The sequence below is a fragment of the Columba livia genome, chromosome 5 (genome assembly GCF_036013475.1).
Source record: "Columba livia isolate bColLiv1 breed racing homer chromosome 5, bColLiv1.pat.W.v2, whole genome shotgun sequence".
Classification (NCBI taxonomy): Eukaryota; Metazoa; Chordata; class Aves; order Columbiformes; family Columbidae; genus Columba; species Columba livia.
The window spans coordinates 39,131,425-39,151,860 of NC_088606.1; the positions used below are offsets into that span (position 1 = coordinate 39,131,425).

Genomic DNA, 20,436 nt, shown 5'->3' on the forward strand with positions numbered 1-20,436 from the left:
ATGGAAGACACGCTCTCAAGGGTTAATGTATAAACATGAAACAATTTGTTTAAATACATATTTCTTGGCCAACCTTGTGTTGTGCCGTGTCATCCAGGAAAGCCAGATTAGATTCCCATCCCAGGGGTTTTTTGTTGATTTTTTTTTTTCACTCCCTGGAGTGACAGGCTAATTAAGGAGTGACAGAGACTGTCTCAGAAGAGCCCTCTTCAAATATCAAAGGAACAAATGCAGCAAGACAGACAGACCTTCACCGCTAGCTGATGCTCAGAGCAAGCAGCTCTTTCCCTCTGCACGGGGCCACCACTGGCTTGTCACATGACATGAAAGAGACTCTTTTTCTTTTATCACCTCTCTAAACTGAGAGAACTGTGCAAGTTGTAGGAATTAAACCAAAGAAATCAAGGAGCAAGAGGAGAGCCAGGTATTCGGTGGTTTAAAATTAATTCTAAGCAGAGAAAGAAAAAGCGGGGGGCAGTAATCTCACATGTTTCAGAGAGGAATGTTGGCTTTGTTTAGCCAGTGAGTTCAGTAAGAATGAAATTAATTTGCGATATCTGCAAAATGAAGTTGAATCCATTGTGCCATTGCTATCAGGCAGTATCAGAGTTTATCTAACTGGAATACATTGCTCTGTACCACTTTCTAATGGGCAGGAGGGTGAAGAGCGGAGTCGCACAGGTCCCCAGAGCACGGCCTGCTCCACCGCCCCACCTCCAGCCCCAGCTCCAGCTGTGCAGAGCGCTCCTTGCTGCCTCGGCTTGGACACAACTACCACTCAGCACATCATTAGGACTGCTTGGACCAAACCCAACGCTCTCTACAAAACAAAAGCTACTCTAAAACATTATGTCACTGAGACAGCTCAGGCCTTTAAGGATTCACCTGAGAGGCTGATGGGATGTAGGAGAATGTACACAGCGCTGTAAGAAAAAACACAGGATCACTGCCTGTCTCATAATACAGCACCAGGGCAAGTACTTGCTGAAGACCCTACGGAGGTTTTTTCTTTGTGCATATTTCCAAAAGAAAATTACATCTTCCCATACAAAGAATTTTAAGGATTTATACCTCTCAGCATGGCACAGAGACAAAACTGATGAACAAAATGTTCCTCCACAGGCTTCTGTCCTGCCTTGTACTGCGGTCACTGCATGTCCCGTCACACAGTGAAGCCAGACTTTCCACTGAGAACCTGACCCCTGCTCACAGATTTCCTGTTTGGTACTATGAAAAGGTGGTTTGTTTGTTATTATTTTTTTTAATTGGGTAAAATTTTCAGAAGACTACGTCTCCTTGAGTTACTACATTCGCACAATGCCATAGGTGGACATGCCACATTAAGGAGAAATGAAACAGGAAGAGTCTAATGTGAGGAATTTACAATCTAAATTATGTATAGCACAGCAAGGGTGACGAAAAACAGCGGCACAGGAGGACACATACCACAACAGTGAGAGCTCACAGGATCTGTTCAGTGGGTGAAATGAACTTAATGATTCTTTTTCTTGTGTCACTTCATTCCCCATGTCCCCCCCATTCATAATATTTAAATCTGTAGACAGTGAACTCAGTCTTCATGTCAGTGAACCAAATGGCAACATTTCAAATGACATCAGTAGCGTCAGGATTTGGCTTCAAATCTGGCATAAAAGGCAAGGGTGGAGAACAGCAAAGGAAGGCTAGCCTAAAAGGAGTGGATTTTGTGAGTGGTTTGGAGGAAAGCTGAGCAGCACAATCCACCTGGTCACAGAGGCATCATTACATGATACGCGAAAATGCACAGAGACACCTATGGCAGGAGAATGCTGGAGCAACACAGGAAGCTGAACTAGGACAGAAGCTGGCACAAGAAATAAGCAACGAGATACATGCATTGAAATTCTGTTCCTGATCTCACCAATGTACAAACACTGACTTAATTGTAAAGAGGAAAGAATATGGTCAAAAAGAATCAAAAAGGTCTGAAGAGAGCAATGCAGTGCATTTAAGACAGTGATGTGGTGCTACAAACAGATAAGGAGACCAAAAAACCATCACAGGGTGTGGGCAGGATACATTGGTGGCCACCGGAGAGGGAGCTGTTTTAGTGATCATCCTGTTGTATAATACAAGACAAAGGGAGGCCCAAAGGATGAGAAAAGGGACACTAAAGAAGGGGCTAATTAAAAATGGCAATTAGTGGTGCTTCAGCCTCTACATTGAAACATAAAACAATAGAATAACCTTCGTTGTATATAAAGAATCAGTATTTCTGCTTGGGGGAAAAAAAAAGGTAAATACAATCAAAATGGGAGAATGTTTACAGAGATAAACACGTGGGGGACAGGTGTCTGTAGGAATGCAAAAAAATATAACTAACAACAGTAATGAAAAAAGCAATATTCTCCAAGTTGCAGGGGGTTTCAAACCAAAGATCTTTGGGACAGGTTGGGAAGGGAAGTGGAAGAGAACAGCAAAAAGAAATATAATCCTAATAGGATCTCAAAAGTCATAAACAAAGAACAATAATCAACTGTGTGTTCTCTTCTCCAAAAAGACCACAGGGAGTTTCCATGATACAGTCAAGGCATCAGGGAAGAGACCTCAGCTGCATCAAGAGCCACCATGGGAATTCACACCATCTGCTCCACAAAGCGGAGAAGGAGGGGGAAGGGGAAGGGACAGGGAACGCATGCCGAAACTCGGTAACGAACCACATCTCTACCCTGCAGAACGGCTCACACAAGGTCAGCAGCACCACTGAGGGAAAAAAAAAAACAGGCAAGCAAAGGATTTCCTTCAAGAAAGAGCATCAGTTGCATAAAAATACTAAAAGTAAAAGAAAATATACATGGTGATGGTAGGGAGTAAAGAAGGAAAACACTTCCATTTGTTTCTTGGTGTACACTGGCACACTTCCAGCAACGTCCATAAGGTGACCAAGATTTACGACACTTGTGAGGATCTGGTCCAATGAGTTCGTTTTCTTGCATTGCTGCATTATGAATTTGGCAGAGTAAGTTCCCAGGAAGGGTCCTGTCACCATTACTTTATTTGGAATCAGCAGCACTAGTACAGAGGTTCCCTGGTCGGTGTAGACATCATGTTTACACCAGAAAAGGAGAACCTGTAGAGGTCACTTTTTGTTTAATGGAAAGAACATAACTCTCTGCACACACAGCCAAATGTTATTAGCCTCGCGTAGCTGAATAGTTCCAGGATTGCTGATGAGAGGGAGGCACCCCAAAATACCAGTCTTGTTCACCTGAGCAGTCTCACCAAGTTCATCCTTACTCCGCATGCTACTTATCTACAAATCACAAAAAACTGATGATAAGGGCTGGTGTGCCTGGTGCTGGGCTCCCAGCCACCCCTGGGAACTGGGACATTCTACTCTGTCAGGCATTGGACAGCCAAGTATTTCTGTGTGCAATTTTAAATGACTGCAATGCCATTTAAATGGCTGCAGTGCTAACCAGTAGATGGTTAGCATCTCCAGCTAGACCAAGGAAAAGAAGCATGAAGAAGTTATAAGTCTGTAGAAGGAGCTGCTTATCACTTTCATCCTCTAAAACTCTTTCTGTAAGTATCTTGTTAGAACATACATCTTTTCCATCTGTCACGGGAAGCACACCACCCTGCATAGACCAAAGTCTGATTCAGCTTAACATATGTCATGTGAGAGGCCCAGAAGATGTCAAATGTCAGGAAGAACTTTGTTTTCAAAAGCTTGATGGAACTGCACAAAATATCAGCCTGGTCATTCTTTAAATTTGAGAGTAATCAAGCATTAACTTTAACCAGATCTCAGTTTCAAGAGAAGGCAGATTCCACAAAGACTGGATCCGATGGCCCACGTGAGCTCCTGAGCATGAGGAGCCAACTGCACGGCCCATGGAGCAGCGACTGGGATTTTCCAGCAGTGGAGCCCCATTAAGTCACCAGTTTCCCACTTTCATCCCTGCCAGCTATTCAACTGGATTTGTAACCTTCTACCTCTTTTCTTCATTAAGAAAACACTATTCCAAGGCAAAGCTCTATACAAAGCCTTTGCAGTATTAACACATTGTCAGATCAAGGTAAACTCAAAGTTCCACTCACCACTTCACTTGAACAGCTAATGGGCTAGAAAACCACAGGTTTTCATGAACATTTTTACTCATATTTGAGCTCTGCATAGGTTTAGTACCTGAAGGTAAAACTGCATCACTCTTTCCAATGCAGATAGTACCACTTGCTTTCCCAAAGCAGACTGCGTGCTGTCTTTCATTACAAAATATACTTAGCCCAAACAGTTTTGGAAGTCAAATAAATAAAAGTACATACAAGTAATGGGCTTTGATGTGTCTCCTCTACATGTCTCTTCTTCATTACAAATCTGAGAGATGTAGGTGGATCTATCCAATCCTACGTATGTGGCTTGGCTTTTTGAATTCTAAATCCAACCACCACTGGAGCCTGCAGAAGAGGTGGTGGACACAACACAGCCGTTCAAACATGGTCAAAGGTTAAAAGAACACCCTGAACCACCACGGGTTGCTACTGAGCGAGCCACAGTACCCAGGGACAGCAGCAGGAGGACTGCTGGACGTGGTGTAGCTGCCATAATAGTCCAGGTGTCCACATGGGGATTGCCCCCATGGCCACTGACAGTGTTGTTCAGATGAAGTTTTCTCTCTGGTATCAAAATACCCGTGCTCTGAGGGGGGTGAAACAGGATGTAAACACAAGATGTGCCAAAATCAGCCAATCTGCAGAATGGTTCATGTGCCAAAAAAGCCCTAATGCTAGAACCAGAGTTAACAAGGGAAGGCCCTGGGGCAGAGTCAGGAAATTGAAGCATACCAACTGCTTTTCTCCTGCGACTTCATATCTCACACGAAACAAAGGATTGTAACTTAAGAAAAAAAAAAAGAGAGATTATGCTGGTCATTTGACTAACCAGAGAATGAAACTTTGCAGCTTGTCATGTTTGGGTTACTCTGAAAGACTTCAAAAGCAGCTGTGAAATCATGCTAAACCTAAAGAAACACCACAAAGAAACTTAAGGCTGTCCCAATTTTCGAGGCTGTCCCCAATCTGTGCAGGGGAGAGAAGCCAAGCACTTCTAAAGGACCCGGCTACTAGTGCTGCGATTCAAGGCTATCTTTAGCTCCACAAACTGAGAACTATTTGCTGGTTATCAAAATAGTGCATGCATAAATGAGAGAAACAGGATGTGGCAAAACGACCAGAATCATTTAAATTTTATTCTGAATCAAGATTCTGCCAGCCTCCATACCGTATATGGAATATTTCCCCTGCAGGTGCAAGAAGTTTCTGTAGGATTTGCTCTTGCATGTAGTATCCCACAGACTAATATTTTAATAGATGCAACGGTTGATTAGTTGAATTTTTCTTCCGGTGTGGGGGGCAGGGAGGAGAGAAGGAAGATGAGGTGGTGAAAAAGGTACATAAACTGCAGGCTTAGGGGGGGTTCTTTCCCTCTCAGAGGCCTAGCTGTATAAACCACATGTGGTAATAAAACAAACTACCTGGTCGAACCATAAACAAGTTAAAGTCAGAGTATGAGAGAGAAAGGCATGAGGCATTTCACAAGGGAATAGTCTACCCTCAGACAGGGCTGGGAGAATTGATTTTCATGACAAGAGATAAAGCACAGCAGACACAACAGGATACTGTTTGATCTGCCCAACAGAAAACACCAGCTGAAATGGTGACCCAGCTGAAGGAGCAGGGACCAGGCCAGGAGAACAGCAGCCTGGCAGGTGCCATTCCAACAGCACGCTGCAAAAGCACCATGTGAGGAGACCCAAATTGCCCCTCCAAAGGGCCAAGGGGCATTATTCACTCCACATCAATAGCAGTTCCCCACATCAGTCTCCACAGGGAACCTAATCATTAACAACCACTCTGTAAACTAAGTTGCACACAACAGAGTATATAAGTTTTAAGAGAACCTTGTCAGCAGGAAAAGGATGTTAATCATTTGCATTTAGATACAACTGTAAAGAAGAGAAAGGACTGTCTTCAGAGCACCCACAGGTCCCCCGCTCTGTCCTGCCAAGCATATCTAAAGGCTTTACTTCCATGACTATTGAAAAGCTTCAATGAGCCCAGCCCCTGTGATGAAGATGTAACTCATTTGTTGGTTCATGAATGATTCAGCTGAAGACAGTCATTCTCTGCCCGGTCATGATCTCCCTACGACTGACTGTCCCCCGTACAGTCTTCAACCTAGTTTTTGTTCATTCACACATTTGGGTTTGGAAGCAGGCCTGCTACAAGTGTCAGGAAACACACCATGAGTTAATGTCTCCATTCTGGTGCCTTTTGAACAAAACATCAGAATCTAGGCAATACATTTCTGACTATGGAGAGGACTGATTCACATGTGAGGAATGGGGAAAGGGAGGAAGAAGAGAACAAATATTGCTGGTCCTCACTCACCTGACCATGGGTCATTGTGCTAAATTCAGCTAAGCAGATAATTCAGTGAGTGACCTTTTATCAGCCACTCATCTTCCTTGCAATTTCGTTTACCAATCATAAAGTGGGGCAAAAGCAGGCACCTTTCCTGAAAAAAATAAACAAGCTAGCTTCCACACCAGGTGAATAAGTTATGGAAAGTTAAATATATTCTGGCAAACAAGAAAGAGCCTCATTTTGTTCCAGTTTGAGATAGGTTGTCATCACAGGAAAAAAGGGGCCAGCTAATAAAATCTGTACAAATCACATTCTCTTTGCAACTTCAGGGAGCTTTATAATTCAGGGAGTTTTATATTCATTTTCACAGGCCTGCTGTGTAGTCAGTCAGTCCATAAACAGGAATCAGAAATGGTGCCACTAGTTCTCAGCTCACTTGCAATACCGCGAAATATGTAAGGCAGCTCTTACCATTTCCCATGGTTCGATTTCACATTTTGTGCAATGTGGTGCTCTCCCTCAAAGTTCAACTCCAGAGCCATTTGAGTCACACAGTTACAGCTTTCCAAGGTATAAAAGTGTTTCTAACTCTTGGATTTGCAGAGAATGCCTTGGACTTGTACTCTAAAGGCTCAAAACCCTTTGGGGCCTTTCGAATTACTAAGTAATTTCCATTTAAAAGGAATAAATCAGAAAATATATCAAAATGGAATGTTCCTAAATGTTCTAAAACTTTTCCGAAAACCAATTTTAATTATTTGATCTAGGAAATTAATCAAAAAATCAACTGTGTTCTGTGAGCTGGATTGGTTTTGGTAAATCAGCATACTTTACTCCAAAACAGTCAGTGAAAAAATGCTCAGTCTTCTCTGGTTTTCAAATAATTGCCCCAGAAACTCCCTGCTCCCTCTACCCGCCTCACAAGTTGAGCACACAGTATTGTGCTCTTGAACAACAACTTCAAGAGAGTTCAGATAACTCTTCAATGAGAAGGCTCAGCCCTGCATTTTTATGGCTCTTAAACATTCTCTAATTATAGACATGTGAATATCTAAAATTTCAGTTAAAAAATAAAGCAGTATTTCTTTGAGGGCTTGCATTTCTTTTCAAGGTCTCAGAAGTAAGAAAACTGAAAATACTTGGGAAATCCAGAGAAGGAAGAAGCTGCCCTACTAAAAGACTCCACCTTCAACCACACCCTTCATTGCTTTGTACTTCTTGTCTTCCCATCCAAGATCCATAACACCACTGAAATGAAGCAAAGCCCACACTTGACTATTAAACATCTATTATAAAACTGCAGTCACCAAATTTGTCTTCACCTTTTCCACACAGCTCTCCATGACAATGACTCCTACTCTTACATGTTAGGTGCACATGGCATCTGTGAATGGAGGGGGTAAAGAGGTGTTTCAATTTAGTTTCCTGTGGACAAGCAGATGCATCATTAGAAACACCATTAGAATTATCTCCCTTGGAGAGAAGCCATGGGCTTAAAAGGCTTGTGGAGCATAAAATACATTCTCATTCCTTTGAAAGAGGGATCCCTTGATCTTTTTAAGGGAAGATGAGGGAGTCTTGTAAGATTTTATCTGTAAGCATGCTGTAGATAGGAAAGAGCCTGCAACCAGCAAAATATGAGGAGTACTTATTTTCCTCCTTCATTACCCCCTCCTTGCCTCAATTTAATACCTCAGTAAATGTCAGCTCCCACCGAAGCAAGTCGTTAAACGTTAGCAGAAGACTTCTCTTCCACCTTCCAAATCTACAAACTCCTTTCTGAATCCACTGCTGGTCAGGAGCCCTCAGCAGACCTGAACCAATTGTGTTCATGTACACACGTAGAAGCAATCTCAGGTAATCACGATGCACATCATAATTACATCTTGTCTCCCAACCGGCCCTTTTAAGGCCTTTTACAGGTATGCACCAACTAACCCTTAAATACTCCTCTAGTGCATGTGGGGCTTATTGTTCTCCTTATATAGGAAATGAAACTGAGTTGCTGAGTAGTTAAACAACCTGTCCAAGGACACTAAGGATGCAACAAACACAAGTTGGGTGTTCTGACTCATTATGCCTGAAATCTAACTGCTAGGCATGCTTCCCATGCTGGTTTCTCCAGGCAGTTTGCAGAGTTCATTAACATTTTCAGGAAACACATAATCTGAATTGTCAAAAGGATTTTCCTGCCCAACTTGACTAGACAGAGAAGAGGAAAGACACTCTTATCTTTTATATCCGTATATCTCTGCCTCAGTTTTCCTGTTTTAATGGTATTCTCTGAGTTCAAGGAAAAAGAGACAGGTTGCTAAGCTTTTTGGAGCCTCAGCCTAGCAAAGGCGAGGTGTCCTCTTACAGCTTCAGGTGTTCAATGAGCAAGTGAGAGTCTCATGCTATCTACCCTTACCAGGTGTCAGGTGAGAGGGTCAGAGGTTCTGTTTCAGTTTAAAAGCTTTGCTTTCACAGAAAATGAGAACAGTTAGGCAACATGTTCAAAAAGTGACACCAAGCAGGGTGGAGAAGGGTGAAGAGAAGTGTGGTAAGGACTTCATAAAGTTCTTTTCCAATGAGGAGCTCCAGGCAGAAACCATTATAATTGCATTGCTACCTACAGTGTACCCAGCTCAACTATTATTACTCTGTAGCTGTACCCCTTTTTTTCTGGCATTATGTTTTTCTTAGATTATGACCTTTTATTTCTCCATACAATGCAGTTTTTCCAAGGACAACTGTTTCAAACTCAAGTCTTGGCATGTCAGAATACATGATAAAAAATGAAAAATACAGCATCCTATCCCACACAAAACCTACTGCTTCCAGCACTCACTTAAAATAGCTCTATTGACACAGTATACTGCCAATACATCAACAAAAGTGGAGCCTACAGTTTTAAGCAAAGAAAATCTAACAAAGACAGACATATTACATGTGTTCTTCATTCTACGGAAAGGGTATTCAGTGATTAATATTAGTTTGTTCCCAAAATGTAAGATTTGCAAAAGCTCCATTATTTTTCCCATTAAATCTCTCTCCAGAGTGTATTATAAATTCCCCAAACCAGACACTTGTGGCCTAGACAGTCTTCATTTACCCTAGTCAAAAACAGGGTCTAGGAAAGAAATTACTTCTTGAAAATGTGTATGTCATACACCACAAACAATGGTCACTGGAGGTAGCATGGGTTGTAAGTAAACACTGTCATGCCCCACCTAGAGAAAGGAGCTGTGGGGACCTTCCTCCACCTCTTCTCACATCCATAAACTGTAAAAGAGAGTCACCCCAAGGCAATGCTTCTGGTGGGAAGGAGAGAGAAGGGGAAAAGAATGAGCTACATCCCTTTAATGTTAGCAGGAATTATGTGTGTCATCTAAAAGAGATTACTTTTTTACAGTTGTGGAAAGCTGAAAGGAGCTCTTCATACTGCTAATTCCAGAGCACAAGACTGCCACCAAGCCTTTCCATCAAGTTCTTGAGTTTTTTAAGTGTGTACCTCCAATGCAACAGAAACCTTGGTACCTCCAATACCCAGAAACTTTTCAGAAATGGGGAACATTTTACTCTGCCATCCCTGCTGTCATGTTAATTCCATTCCGCCTCCTTTCCACAGCATACATAGCCTTCTGGAAACTCAATACGAACACTGTTTTGCAGCACATGAGGCAAAATATTGCATGAGCTTTTGGCTGAACAACTGGGGCTGTTTAGCCTGGAGAAAAGGAGGCTCAGGGGAGACCTTATGGCTCAAACTACCTGAAAGGAGGTTGTAGCATGGAGGGTGTTGGTCTCTTTTCCCAGGTAAAAGCAATAGGATGAGAGGAAATGGCTTTAAGTTGCACCGGGGAGGTTTAGATTGGATATTAGGAAAACTTTCTTCACTGAAAGGATTGTCAGGCATTGGAATAGGCTGCCCAGGGAAGTGGTTGAGTCACCATCCCTGGAGTTGTCTAAAAGATGTGTAGATGTGGCATTTGAGGACATGGTTTAGCATGGTGGCCTTGGCAGTGTTAGGTTTATGGTTGGACTCAATAATCTTACATATAAGAGCACATAAATAATATCAGACGGAAACGTGTTTTGTTGTGCTTAACACAAGAACAGGGGCCAGCAACTCCTAAATATTACTTAAATCTTTCTAAAGTCCCAGGTCTGTAACTTCATGTCTCTCTCTGTCCTTCTGTCTCCTCTCTTTCATTTCCCTAATTTTAAAAATTGGAATAACTTCCCTTGATCCGATCACAGGAATTTCCAGTATTAGAACTGGTGCAGTGCTTTGAAGATGTGAACTGCTACTCTGAGCACCTTAATTCGAGGCATGAAGAGTGGACAACGAGGTGTATCATAATTACACACTTTTTCTGCACTACACACACAGTCACACAGCAGTGATTAAACATGCAAAATCCTGTTCAACACGCACTGGATTCAGTACAAAGCGTCGTAAGTCTCTTCACTGGCTGCACAAAATTCCTCAGCGCAGTTCTTGGAAATGAAACAGCTTCCATGAAACTACTCTCCCACCCATAGTTCCAGTGCACGTAGTGAAACTCCGGGCAGTATTTACGCAGTGACTGTAAGGAGGTGTGTTTCTTCACCACCAAGTCTGTAATACTCAGAAGCAAATATAGGGCAGGCTGTGGCTCCTTTCTTAAGGAGGTAGGTGAGGATAGTGGCAGCACAGGAAGGACTCTCTGAGGCACATTGGCAGGACACAGAGGTCTCCTGCTGCAGAACTCCCCTGGCCTTCAGCACAATGCTCTGTGCCAGTGTTGAGGCCCTGACCTGGACAGGGGACAGAACAAAGCAGGGCAGTAAAGTCACCCACCAAATTCCTACAGGAAACCACGTAGCATCTTCTTATATGGTTTGTTGCACACGACAGATGAGCAGCACTCCATAACGGGAAGGGGGTGTCCTTAGGACCACTGCAACACTAATTGCAAATGTTGACCTTCTAGAAAACCTTTTCTGACCCTGAAGAGCTTTTATTCTTTCCCCCTGAAGATGAATGGTATGATGTCTACATTCTGTTTTTATGCACTTGTGAGTCATGGGGCTGGGCTTTTGTATCCTTTTGTCTTGTATCTATGGTGTGAAAGAAAATGCTATGTTTGCCTTGTATATGCTACTCACTGCCACAAAAATGAGAACAAAAGGGTGAAACAGTCATTTAGGAAAAAACGAAGGTGTTGATTCTTAAGCCAATATTTTATATACCAACAGAGCTCAAGGCCCATCTTACCTCTCCTGGTACACCTTGTGCTGTCGTTAACACCTGGCTAAAATGTGACACATTCCAAGCTGAAGTATTTTACATGCTCTCTTGGTGAGCAAACCATCTTATCAGCAAAACAACAAAGGCTGAAGATCACTTACCAAGTCCTCATTTCTACTGATCAATTCAGAAAAATAAAAATAAAAAAAAAAAACAACCCTACCCAAATTACTCCAGCACAGATAGATTGACTGTAAGGGTGGGAAACTGCCTTTCTTGTATTGGGTGATGCTGGACATTGATATCTGTAGTTGGACAGTTATGACTAAATGCTTTCAGGTCATGCAAAAGCTGCAAGAAGTTTTAGATAAAGTCTGTCCATGAGGAGCAGCGAGGGAGAAGAGGTGGTCGGAGCAGTTTAACTGCTCGCATGCAGGCAGGCCCAGAGGGAATGACCATCACAGGCTTCCCCTTGGGACCTTCTTGCCAAATTCAGTGAACACAGAATCCATTCTGTACCAATGAGCAAAATATTAATAAATAATGGGATTACATTTCTTGGTCCCTACAGATTCCCAAGAGAAGTAAATGGGGATGAGAATGGGAATGGCACTGGAGTGGGAATCTGTTGAAGCCAACCACCTCTGAAGACAGCATACACTGTCTGTTTAGTCTAAGCAGTTGGGCTCTCGTGATAAAGCTTTCACTGAAGACCCCTAGAAGACACTAAAAACCCAGCTTCAAAAACTGTTGCGAGAAGAGGATTCTGGATGAGGCAGATTACAGGTCTGATCTGGCATGGCAAATCCTCCTTAGGAACCCAAGGGTTAAGACTATGAGCCGGAGCAAAAGGATCTTTGCTTCTGCTTCCTTGCAGAACAGCAACCCACAAGCTTCAACATGAGAGTTGTGCAATTTTTTTCCATGTTGCAATGCAGTGGTGCAGAGGTATCCCTGACACTGCCTCCGTGCAGAGGTATTCCTGGCACTGTCTCTTGCCCTGTCCAGTGAGGCTGCCACCACATTTCCTGCCACCACTCTTCAGTGGGAGGAGCACGAGGAAAAGGGATTTCCTTCCACTACCAGTGAGAAGAAAAGTTGTCAGATCCCCTGAGCTCAGGTACCCATTTATTCTCTAAAAACTCAAATCCACAGAGGGGTCTCTACTTCACACCCCCCCTCAGGAACAGGAACACAATTATCACCAGCTTTGGCACCCACTGCCAAATCTGTGTTTCACCCCTCTTTGCCATGAATGCCCTCCCACTGCTCCCACCACAAGCCTTCCCAAACTCTTCCTTGCCGCTTTTTCACAGTGGGCCCGGAAAAGAGGTCTTGCTGCAGCTCTTCCAGATGTGAGTTTTCTCATGCAAAATCCTGACTTCATAGCCAAGGGTATCACACCAGGCCCCAAGGAACACTGTGGATATCTAATTGCACTCATGTTCTTCATTTGCTAACACATGCGCATTTTGTTATGAGCGGGGCCCAGGACCAGTGGTAACTGCCAGCTGTAAGTTCTGTGGGTCAGAAATGGCTCAATTAGTGCAATGAAATCACAGCCTAGTGGGAGCTACTTAAAATACTGATTTCTAGTTAATAGTAATTTTTAAAAGGAATTAATTAAAGCAAATGTCTTTAATTCGTATTACAATCTATTTTTTTGTGTCTTCGTTTCCCTTCTGGCCTACAAAACCTCTTTTCCTACCTTACCATGTCTCTACTGTGCTTCCTATTCATTCTCCAATGTCCTTTTGCCAGACACTTCCCCATGCAGAGCCTTCCCTCTCAGCCCTCCTCTCCAAAAACACATCTGCCTTAGAATCCAGGCAGTGGTCTTTTCTGAGCCTCCTTGTGTCACCACACCTTGTAGCCAGCCTTTATATCTGCTTTCACACCATCCTCGGGACCTGAAAAACTGCCCCCACCACCACTACCTTACTCATCATTAGTGTATGAGGAGAGCACTGACACATGAGCTTACATTTTGGAAGAGTATCTATTACAACTACAGGGAAACCAAGAGTTTAGTGAGGGAAAAAACCTGCATACAGGTCCCCTGTCCCATGGGAATATCAGTTTCTTTGAGTGAAGATGCTGCAAACCTTTTAAAGGACTGGGTGCCTCCGCAGCTGCAGTCCTTTCCTGACTTGTTCTCAAAGCAAAGCAGCACACACATGTATGCACATACCCACACACACACATTTTCTTTCCAATCCTTCTCTCAGTCCTGACCTCTTGCCCTGTTTCAATAACAGTAACTCATCACTGCACTTTTTGGGGGGTTTATTTAGCTTCCCCCATCTCACTTTGGCCTTTCTAGGAATAGAATATCCTAACAACTAGAAATATTTCTGTTTTCTTCCACTGAAAATAACACCAGGTGAGCAAAACTGGGACTGAGCATGGAAGACTGGCAAGTCACTCTGGTAGAGTGTCCCTGGGCCCCTTAAAAAGAAGAGTTAAACTGTAGGATGAGACTCTTTAACCCTTTCATAGTGTTATCAGCTACCTTAAAACTGCCAGAAACAGTTTTCGGATGTGCAAAAGGTAGAGAAAAATCTTTAACTATAACCAGAAAGGGATTACACACAGAAAAAGGTAGCAAGTGAAGTTAAGGTACAATACTCCCATAAACCGAAACATTAATACTGACTTAGCATTCATTTTTCTCTTTTAGTTTAACACCTTTTGCTCCACTTTCACGGGCACTTCAGGTGTTGGATACATCCCTCAGTCCTGGCTCAAAAGATGGTATATCTAAAACCAGACTGGGTGTTTTCTTGTGTGTGTGGTTTTTGTTTTTTTTCTGTCAGTTATTCTGCTAAATAACTGGATGCCTTTGGTCACTGGGCAGACAGTAAAGCAGTACAATGTACCCAGACAAAGTTAACAAGGGATGCCTGAGACAGGACCACGCTCTCAGCATCGTCACTGGCAGCATAGGCTGGAGTGAATGCCCTTTGCACAGTTATTGTTTGCATTGCATAGGATAACTGTTTACCAAGTCGGTTTTAGGTATCTTTCTACACTTATGCAAAGAGCAAGAGGACATGATGGCCTTCATGCAGAATTTATGTGTGGGGAGGTAAAAACTATATAAAATTGAGAGAGAGGCAGTTGTCCTTAAAATAAACATTTTTTCCCAAGTCAAAAGGTAGCTGTAACTGACACACAAGTGGCTTAGAGTATAAGTGAAAACAAATTCCAGGGTGAATCACATGAATTAAATAAAACATATGGGGGTAGGTGTTGTATGAAATCCAGACAGCTTACTATTGCAATCTTTAGTGCAGGGCAGTGGCAGAATTCATTTAAGCATTCCATTGAGATTGGCAGAGTTTACTGGGGGAAAAGAATGGTATTTAGGGGCTGCACTCGGCGTGGTGTCTGTGCTCCTTCCCATGACTCAGGATGGCTCCACAGGCCGTGCCTGCAGACAGTCCTGTCCTAATGATCTTCAAGGGCAACAGGGATGACTCCAGTAACTACAGGCCTGTCAGTCTCACTTTTGTGCCTGGCAAAAAAAGTGGAGAATATTATTCGGGAAATTATTGAAAAACATCTTAAAGACAATGCAGTCATTTGTCCCAGCCAGCACAGGTTCATGAGGGGAAAGTCCTGCTTAACAAACTTAATTTTGTTCTATGATAAGGTTACCCAAGTAGCTGACCAAAGGAAGCCAGTGGTTGTGATCTTTTTGAATTTCAGTAAAGCCTTTGATACTGTCTCTCACAGTATTCTCCTGGACAAGATGTCCAGCATACAGCTTGATTAACACACGATGCAGTGGGTGAGCAATTGGCTGACGGGCTGTGCTCAAAGGGTTCTAGTAAATGGGGTTATGTCGGGCTGGTGACCAGTCACTAGCGGGGTTCCGCGGGGATACAAGTTAGGGCCAGTGCTCTTTATAAATAACTCGGATGCAGGACTTTATGGAATACTAAGGAAGTTTGCTGATGACACAAAACTGGGTGGAGCTGCCAGCATTCTCAAGGGCAGAGAGGCCCTGCAGGGGAATCTGGACAAATTGGAGAACTGGGCAATCGCCAACCACATGAAGTTCAACAAGAACAAGTGCAGGATTTTCCACATGGGACACAGCAACCCTGGCTGTACATATAGACTGGGGGATGAGATGCTGGAGAGCAGCTCTGTGGAGAAGGATCTGGGGGTCAATGGCAAGTTGAACATGAGCAACAGTGTGTCCTGTCAGCCAAGAGGGCCACACGTGTCCTGGGGTGCACCTAGCACAGCATGGCCAGCCGAGCGAGGGAGGTGATTGTCCCGCTCTCCGCTGCACTGGTTGCGGCCTCACCTGGAACACTGTGTGCAGTTCTGGGCAACACAGGATGAAAAAGATATTAAGCTACTAGAGAGTGTCCAGAAGAGGGCTACGAAGTTGATGGATGGTTTTGAGGGGAACCCGTATGAGGAGCATCCAAAGTCACTGGGTTTGTTCAACCTGGGGAAAAGGAGACTGAGGAGAGACCTCATGGTGGTCTGTAGCTTCCTCACAAAGGAAGGAGGAGGGGCAGGCACCAAACTCTTCTCTTTAGTGACCAATGACAGAACCCAAGGGACTGGCAGGAAGATGTGCTAGGGGAGGTTTAGATTGGACATTAGGAAAAGGTTCTTCACCCAGAGAGTGGTGGGGCACTGGAACAGGCTCCCCAGGGAGGTGTCACGGCCCCAAGCCTGACAGTGTTCAGGAAGAGACTGGACAACACCCTCAGACACATGATGTGAACTGTGGGGTTGTCATATGCAGGGAGAGGAGCTGGACTCCACCCTTGTGGGTCACTTCCAACTTGACACATTCTGTGATTCTAACAGGTAGACGCCATTTCTTCTTTTACTGCAAGCCTCTCTTTGACAATCCACGGACACCTTCTTAGCAGCCACCTGTAGTGGCCCTGTGAACCCATCAGCAAGTGTTGGAAACATGCCATGATATAAAGAAGCAATTGCACATCTTTTGCCTTCACATTTGCAATGGAGCACTCACATTGTGACTGCCTCTACACCCAGTAAGACTATTCCATGTATAAGCACCAAGCAGACACATTAACAGGAGCTGCTAATTTCTTTCGTTGCAGCAAGGTTCTCTATAGGAACCTCACAGTCCCAGATGTTTCATTTGAAAAGTGTCTGGAACTTTATTAGTGAAACTTAGAAGAGGTTTGCACAACCACCTGGGTCCTCTCCCACACTTCCTGACCCATGACAGCTTTGGGGCAGAGGACTGATGCAATCCCAGCACTTAAACCCCAGTGTAAAGGCAATCATGTAGGTCTTCTTGGTCATGCTTCCAAAGCTTGTACTTCATCTTCAAAGATTTCTCAAAAACATGATATAGATATCAAGAACTGAAATGCTGATATATAAACGCAGCACCTCAGAGCTTCCTCCTGATGGTAGAAAGGCGTGTTAACACTTATCTAGTGCACTGAAAAAGATGGACTTTTTAATGTTGTTTACCCAATGTGTGCAGTATCCTGGAAGCATCTACAGATGCCTGATCAAGCACCTAATATGCAACTGTTAATCTTTCCACCGACCCACGGCAGCAGCTACTCCTGTGTAAAGACAGGTCTCCCATGGAGGAGCTCCTGTGTGGGAATGCAGCAAATTAGCAGCCTCCTTCCATAGAAAATGGAGTGAAACAGGGCTTGAGAGCGGGGAAAGACAGAAGGTGGAGCTGAAATACTCATGTACCTCAACTATACCAAAGCAGCCTAAGGACCACAGCAATCAGATGTAATAGCAATGAGAGCCAGGAATCAAACCTCTTCCCAGAAATCCAGAAATCAAGCACATTGTCACCTCTCCTACCAGACTTTAGTCAGTCCAAAGGAGGGAAAGCCTTAAATAATCCATTCTGTTTTCTACAATATGTGTAGAGAAGGTTAGGAACAGAATTTGTTATGTTCATGGCTAAATACCTCCTTACTGAAACTTGATTTAAGCAAGCAGCAGCTACCTGGGACACAACAGCTGGATATGAGGACTTTTTCCATATCTCCCTGAAATTTGATACTACCTACCTCAGCAGCAAATGCTAAGGCAGGTTCTGGCGCCTCTGATACATCTAATTTTGAACAAAAGCATCTCTTTGTCTTCTCATCAGGATTCAGATATGCCACTGCACAGCATGAGGAGAGGACAACCACCTTATGCGCAAGTGCCATCAGCTGCCTTTCATTATAAATAATAACTTATAAGACACGTCTGCAAACGGCCACAGGAGCAGAAAGAGAGCCACATGGAAGAGCAAAGGTCACCTGTGATCGTGAATCTGAGACATGACTAGAAAATTCATCCCATAAACAGTGACCTAGTGAGAGCACAAAAAAACAAAAAGAAAATGTGCAATAAGACAGAAAGGACAAAAAATAATGCTTCCTCTAGTCAGATCGGAGCACTGCTGATTTCCCAGGGGCTCACCCTGCCAGTTCTGACATACACACCCCAAACCAATGAATGACTAATAAGTATTGAAACAACTAATTCAGATTTTTTTCCCTCTAGAATGAATCTGAATATAGGTTTTCCTTCTTATCCCATCTGAATGGGAGGCCTATGAACAGACATTGAAGACAGCAAATTTCTTAACTGTAATGCCCATTAAAGAAATCAGCATCAAACAACACTCACAACTTCTAGCACTTTTTCAGCATTTTACAACAATTAATGTCAAACTCCTCTTCAAGGAGAGTTTTAAAGGATTTTATGTATTCTTTGCATAGGGAAACAGGGGGACAATAAGGTACAGGGCTTGGCTGGAAATATACAGAAAGTCAACGGTGTAGGCAGAAACTGAATGCAAGTCTCTGCATCACCAGTCTGGATCATGCCATTTCCTCTGTGTAGCAGCCAAAGCATATGTTTAATAAACAGGTTGTCTCAGGTTGTTGCAAGACCTGGGTGAACTGGCACACAGATTTCCCCCTAGGGTTGACATAAAGGAGCAAACGTTGCAAAGAACAAAATAAAGCTCTGCTTATTTAACCAGTAATCATAATTCCATCTTGCATTTCTGGGTCTCTTATTTTGAAACTTCTCAAAGTCTTTCTTGCAACACTGCTAAGTACTATGTGACTGCCAGAGCCCTTGAAACATAAAAATGGCCATACCAGGTCAGACCAAAGGTCCATCTAACCCAGGGCTCTGTCTCAAACTTCAGCCAATAAGGAATCCCTAAGGAGGTGCACAAAATATGGACAGGATTTCACAGAATCATATAGTGATATTCTGCAGGAAATATACTGGTATAGTCTCTCAACCTCTGGCAAACTGTGATTCAGGTATCTTGGTATTCAATAGCCGTTGAAGGATTTTCATTCTGTGAAGCTGACACTTTTTGAACTCGGGTAAACTTTCATACCCTGTACATCCCATTGTAGAGAGTTCCACAACTTTATTTACCAGTTTGTGAAAAAGTATCCTCTTTTGTCCAGTTTGAACCAGTCTATTGATAATCTCATTTGATGTCCTAACTTCTGGCTTCAAGAAAGAGAATGAATATCCATCCCCTATTTGCCCCTTCTGTGATAATCTCATGGACCTCACCCATGTATCCCTCAGAAATTTTTCTACAGGCTGGAAAACCCAAATCAATTTAGTAATTCCTCATATGGAATTTGTTCCTTTTGATCATCCTTCTTTCCTTCTCAGTACATCTTTGAGCATATTTTATCCTTTTCAATACAAGAAGACCAAACTTCTCAAGGTATTCAACATACAGCAAACCTTGGATTTACATAGTGTCATAGTAATGACAATGTTTCCTCCTTTCCTTTCCTTTCCTTTCCTTTCCTTTCCTTTCCTTTCCTTTCCTTTCCTTTCCTTTCCTTTCCTTTCCTTTCCTTTCCTTTCCTTTCCTTTCCTTTCCTTTCCTTTCCTTTCCTTTCCTTTCCTTTCCCTTCCTTTCCCTTCCTTTCCCTTCCCTTCCTTTCCCCTTTCCCCTTTCCCCTTTCCCCTTTCCCCTTTCTTTTCCCTGTAACTTCTAATATTCAGCCTGCCTCCTTCTCTTTCTCACTTTCTTTCTTTGTGTTATTGCCTTATTATTACCCTCCCCAGTTACTAAGCACAAAGCTCATATTTTGGTAGAACTAGCTATTATAACTCCAAAACATTTCTCTTCAGTGGCAGTAACTAGTTCTGCCCTCATTGCTGTATATATTAATTTGGGATTGTTTCCCCCCACATGCATTAATTTACATTTATCTAACCTGAACATAATCAGACATTTTAATCAGCCAAATCATTCAGTTTCATGAGGTCCTTCTTCAACACTTCACAGCAACCTTGCGTTTTTCTCACCTGGAATGTACTTAGTATTACCAGCTAAGTTTGCCACCTTCCTCTTCACTTTCTTTTCCAGATCATTTGCAAATAGCAGGCAGCACAGGCTCAGTTACTGATCCAGATGGGTCTCCACAGGTGACCTGACCAGTTGTTCCTGTCTTTTCAGGTTTTAACTAACTGTGCCTCCAGAGGACTTCCCAAGGCAGCTTGGTTTCTTTAAAAGCTTCTAGAGAAGAACATTACCAAAGCCATGTGGCAGCCAGGCTGAGTGTCATGCTGGCTGCTGCATGGCAGTGGCTGCCACTGGAGGAAAGCTCCACTCCTCAGCCACAGGTGCCACCCCCATCCCTCCTGACCTCCCAGCAGGAAAAGGGGAAGCAGGCCTTGTCCTCCCCCAGTTCTCCATTCCAGCTCTTCCTATTTCTCCCTTCTTCATAGCTGGAATAGCACTAGCCTTGGCACCTCATCCTTAGAGAGGCAAACTGCCAGGAAGCCCCAAGTCT

The 20,436-nt window shown here is 43.3% G+C and overlaps 1 protein-coding gene across 14 annotated transcripts in view; it reads right to left on the reverse strand.

Moving 5' to 3' along the window:
• Positions 1-20,436, reverse strand: part of DPF3 (double PHD fingers 3) — a 188,861-nt gene that overhangs the window by 141,794 nt on the left and 26,631 nt on the right. Inside the window, exon 1 of one of the 14 annotated variants that reach the window (XM_065064499.1) lies at positions 8,101-19,589. The exons of the other annotated variants lie outside the window; for them this stretch is intronic. The gene's annotated coding sequence lies outside the window, so the exon portion shown is untranslated. Of the gene's footprint in view, positions 1-8,100; positions 19,590-20,436 lie in introns of those variants that run through there. 14 annotated transcript variants of the gene reach the window in all.